A 5,554-nucleotide genomic window follows, 5' to 3' on the forward strand; every position below is an offset into this window, starting at 1 on the left:
CTCTTTAACGCAAGCTTTTTTTGCTGCGTTTTGAATCTGCCTAGCAACAAGAAAAATAAAAACAAGCAAAATGCATCAAAAACACGACAAAAACGTAAAACGCAACACTTCTGCATTGCATTTTGAATTTTTGAACCTGTGTTTTTGACGTGTTTTTGATGCGTTTTTTTTTCTTGTGGCTAGGCAGATTTAAAACGCAAAATGCAATATATTTAAATTTGTGTGGAATGTACAGTTGTGTTTAAATCTGATCAATCACTGTGTTTGGTGGAAATGATATTTCTACATGGCAAATAATTTCCTAGCAGGTGTAGTAGAGTAATAGAAATCCAACAGACCCAACAGTCATGACATGCATGCTGCTGATTCTGTGTCATTGAATCACTCATTGAAAGGGGCATGTTCAAAATAATAGCAGTGTGGAGTTCTATTAGTGAGGTCATTCATTCTTTGAAAAACAGGTGGCAATTATTGCCCTTATTTAAGGAAGGAAGGCAGCAAATGTTGGACATGCTGGTTACAGTGCATTTCTCTCTGAAATTCTGAGGAAAATGGGTCGTTCCAGACATTGTTCAGAAGAACAGCGTACCTTGATTAAAAAGTTGATTGGAGAGGGAAAAACATATAAAGAAGTGCAGAAAATGATCGGCTGCTCAGCTAAAATGATCGCAAATTCTTTAAAATGGCAACCAAAACCTGAAAGACGTGGAAGAAAGCGAAAAACTACCATTGGAATGGATAGAAGAATAGCCAAAATGGCGCGGACTCAGCCAACAATCAGCTCCAGGAAGATGAAAGAAGGTGTGACGTTCCCTGTGAGGACTGTTACAATTAGAAGACGCCTATGTGAAGCCAAGCTATCTGCAAGAAGCCCCCGCAAAGTCCCACTGTTGGAAAAAAGACGTGTGCTGAAGAGGTTACAATCTGCCAAAGAGCACATTGACCGGCCTAAAGAGAAATGGCGCAACATTTTGTGGACTGATGAAAGTAAGATTGTTCTTTTTGGGTCTAGTGGGCGGAGACAGTTTGTCAGACGACCCCCAAACACTGAATTCAAGCCACAGTACACTGTGAAGACTGTGAAGCATGGTGGTGCAAGCATCATGATATGGGGATGTTTCTCATACTACGGTGTTGGGCCTATTTATCGCATACCAGGGATCATGGATCAGTTTGAATACATCAGAATACTTGAAGAGGTCATGCTGCCTTATGCTGAAGAGGAAATGCCCTTGAAATGGGTGTTCCAACAAGACAACGACCCCAAACACACCAGTAAACGTGCAACATCTTGGTTCCAGACCAACAAGATGGACGTTATGGAGTGGCCAGCCCAATCCCCGGATCTTCATCCAATAGAAAACTTGTGGGGTGACATCAAAAATGCCGTTTCTGAGGCAAAACCAAGAAATAGAGAAGAACTGTGGAATGTGGTCCAATCATCCTGGGCTGGAATACCTGATCACAGGGGCCAGAAGTTGGGTGACTCCATGCAACACAGATGTACAGCAGTTCTCAGAAACAGTGCGACTACAACCAAATATTCATGAAGTCATTCAAAGGAAAGCAAAACCTTCAAACATTTCTCAGTTTATATAGTGAATGTTTGAGTTTGTAAAGAAGAATACAAACACTGCAATTTATTTGAACCGTCTAATATTCACTTTTCTTCAATGTTTTTAGAGGAACAACACAAATTTGAAATGTTGTGATTTGGAATAGAATGTGTCGTGTTCCCAATGCATTTGTGTGGATGGAAATAAAAGCTATTAGAAGGATTTTGAGCTTTATTCACTTTTTTCAACACACTGCTATTATTTTGAACACAGCTGTACCTTCTGTCTCTTCCTTTGTTTCGTCTCTTAAATGCAAGTTTTTTTTTTTTGCTGCGTTTTGAATCTGCCTAGCAACAAGAAAAATAAAAACAAGCAAAACGCATAAAAAATGCGGCAAAAATGCAGGTGCAAAAACGCAAAATGCAATGCTTCTGCATTGAACCTGTGTTTTTGACATGTTTTTGATGTATTTTGCATTTTTTTTTCTTGTTGCTAGGTAGATTTAAAACGCAAAATGCAATATATTTAAATTTATGTTGAATGTACCTTCTGTCTCTTCCTTTGTTTCATCTCTTAAATGCAAGTTTTTTTTTGCTGTGTTTTGAATCTGCCTAGCAACAAGAAAAATAAAAACAAGCAAAACGCATCAAAAATGCGGCAAAATGCAGGTGCAAAAACGCAATGCTTCAGAACTTGTGTTTTTGCCTTTTTTTTTAATGTGTTTTGCTTGTTTTTATTTTATCTATATACTTCAATGGAAACGGTGCAGAAAAGCATGTAGTGCGTTTTTGCTGAGTGTTTGCTGCATTTTTAATCTGCCTAGCAACAAGAAAACAAAAACAATCAAAACGCATCAAAAACACGACAAAAATGTAAAAGGCAGCGCTTCTGCATTGCATTTTGAATTTTTGAACCTGCGTTTTTGACTTTTTTTGATGTGTTTTGTGGTTTTTTTTCTTTTCATTTTTTTTTCTTGTTGCTAGTAGATTTAAAATGCAAAATATTTAAATTTGTGTGGAATGTACCTTCTGTCTCTCTCTCTTCCTTTGTTTCGTCTCTTAAATGCAAGTTTTTTTTTTGCTGAGTTTTGAATCTGCCTAGCAACAAGAAAAATAAAAACAAGCAAAACGCATCAAAAATGCAACAAAAATACAGGTGCAAAAGCACAAAATGCAATGCTTCTGCATTGCATTTTGAGTTTTTGGACCTGTGTTTTTGACATGTTTTTGATGCGTTTTGCATTTTTTTTTCATGTTGCTAGGCAGATTTAAAACGCAAAAGGCAATATATTTACATTTGTGTCAAATGTACCTTCTGTCTCTCTTCCTTTGTTTTGTCTCTTAAATGCAAGCTTTTTTTGCTGCGTTTTGAATCTGCCTAGCAACAAGAAAAATAAAAACAAGCAATACGCGGCAAAAAAACAGGTGCAAAAATGCAAAACGCAATGCTGCTGCATTGCGTTTTGAGTTCTTGAACCTGCCTGCATTTTTTACGTGTTTTTGATACATTTTGCATTTTTATTTTCATTTTTTTTTCTTGCTGCTAGTAGATTTAAAATGCAAAATGCAATATATTTAAATTTGTCGAATGTACCTTCTATCTCTCTCTTCTTTTGTTTCGTCTCTTAAATGCAAGTTTTTTTTTTTGCTGCGTTTTGAATCTGCCTAGCAACAAGAAAAATAAAAACAAGCAAAACGCATCAAAAACGTGGTAAAAATGCAAAATGCAACATTTCTGCATTGCATTTTGAGTTTTTGAACCTGCATTTTTGATGTGTTTTTGATGCGTTGTATGTTTTTTTTCTTTTTCTTGTTGCTAGTAGATTTAAAACGCAAAATGCAATATATTTAAATTTGTGTGGAATGTACCTTCTGTCTCTCTCTCTTCTTTTGTTTCATCTCTTAAATGCAAGTTTGTTTTTTTTTTGCTGCGTTTTGAATCTGCCTAGCAACAAGAAAAATAAAAACAAACAAAACGCATCAAAAACGTGGTAAAAATGCAAAATGCAACATTTCTGCATTGCATTTTGAGTTTTTGAACCTGCGTTTTTTACGTTTTTGATGCGTTTTATGTTTTTTTTTTCTTGTTGCTAGGCAGATTTAAAACTCAAAGTACAATATATTTAAATTTTGTGTCTAATGTACCCAGCGGGCACCGGATCGCGGTGCCGTGCACTCCCGGGGAGCGCACACAAGCAGGGAAGGACGTTTATAAACAGCGACCCGCTCCTGCACTGCTCCCGTCTGGCCGTTTATGTACATGGGCTGGACGGGAAGTGGTTCAAGCGAACTGCCATACAGGGTTCATTTGGTTTGTTGCAGGCTGACTGGTAAGCGAGCTGAGAATTTTTTTTTTTTTTTTGGGCATGAAGCCTAAAACAACATTTAAATTATCAACAAAATAATGTGTGGTCTGAAAATGTTGCGTTTAGCAGAAAAATCACCGTTGTCACTACACTAAAACTGCAGCTGGCATATTGCGTGAGAATGGCGAAGTCACATACAGCTCCTCCTGGAATGGCAGCCAAGTTCCTAAGCATTTAACACTTTTGATGATAGCTGTTTATTTTTTTACATTTCTTTGTAAATATTTAATTTTTAAATTATTTCTTAATGAAGTATTTCGTGAAAAAAACAAAAGGTTCATGTACTAAAGAAGAAATGTGGTTTGTGTAAATGGAACAAATAAAAAGACGAGCAGAAACATGACTCATAAAGAGGACATGATTGTAATGATTGTCTTGTTTTGCTATTTTATTTTTAAATAGTATTTAAAGTATATAAATAAATTGTATCCGTTTAATAAATTGTAGCTTTGAAATTAAATACCTTTGGAGGAAAAAAAAGTATTGTCAGAAGTGGGATTTGAACCCACGCCTCCATTCGGAGACCAGAACACCCAACTGTTGGGAAGAGAGCAACTCTTGAGTCTGGCGCCTTAGACCGCTCGGCCATCCTGACAACTGAAAGTCTGAACAGCCTCTGAGAGCCAAAAAGAAAAGATTCTCCATGTCAGTATGTTTTATGTACATTGCTATACGTTTTGTTTTGATACATTGATGATTTGTACCGGAGACTGCTTGTGGCGTGTGTTAGATTTTGATTTACATTATTGGTAAAAAGTTAAATTACATGAAATTAAAAGCTATAATTTTTTTATATCTCAACGTGATTTGAAGATTGTTATACACAGGACATTTGTATGTCTAACAAAAAAAAAATATATATATATAAATATATATATATATGTAAATATATATATATATATTTGTATGTCTAACAAAAAAAAATATATATATGTAAATATATATATATATATATATATATATATATCGGGTGGACTGACCATTTGGAAACTCAGGCACTGCCCGAGGGCCCGGGGTCAGTAGGGGGCCCCATGAGTGCCTATGTCAGTTCGCCCCTGATATATATATATATATATATATATATATATATATTTATATATATATATATATTTTTTTTTTTTTGGCCCGGGGTCAGCAGGGGGCCCCATGAGTGCCCATGTCAGTTCGCCCCTGATATATATATATATATATATATATATATATATATATATATATATATATATATATATATATATATATATTTTTATATATATATATATATATATTTTTTTTTTTTTTTGACAGTGCAGAAAAAATATAAGCTTGCTGCTATATACAAGCAGAATATATGGCACAGCAAAGTATAACATTTTATATATATATATATATATATATATATATATATATATATATATAATGAAAAAAACCCAAATGTGTGCATGTGTGCATATGTGTGTGTATAAAGAAAAATAAATAAATAAATAATACTTAGAAAAAAAAAAATTATATATACATATACAAACAGTCTTCAAAATTTGTTTGCACTTTTTTTTACTATAATATAATAAAGTGCAGAAACGTTTTGAGTATATATATATATATATGATAAAAAAAAAACCATAACATTTCTAATTATCATTAAAAAAACTGGTAT

General features: G+C 34.3%; 1 non-coding gene across 1 annotated transcript; it reads right to left on the bottom strand.

Annotated features, from left to right (window-relative positions):
- Window positions 1-4,405: 4,405 nt before the first annotated feature.
- Window positions 4,406-4,516, bottom strand: TRNAL-CAA (transfer RNA leucine (anticodon CAA)). The gene is made up of 2 exons: window positions 4,479-4,516; window positions 4,406-4,451 (listed from the first exon to the last, which is right to left on the bottom strand). It is a non-coding gene; the product is annotated as a tRNA-Leu (tRNA).
- Between the last annotated feature and the right edge of the window lie 1,038 nt (window positions 4,517-5,554).

Source organism: Staurois parvus, unplaced genomic scaffold (assembly GCF_062004578.1).
Source record: "Staurois parvus isolate SC_StPar_1 unplaced genomic scaffold, SC_StPar_1.0 ptg001930l, whole genome shotgun sequence".
Lineage (NCBI taxonomy): Eukaryota > Metazoa > Chordata > Amphibia > Anura > Ranidae > Staurois > Staurois parvus.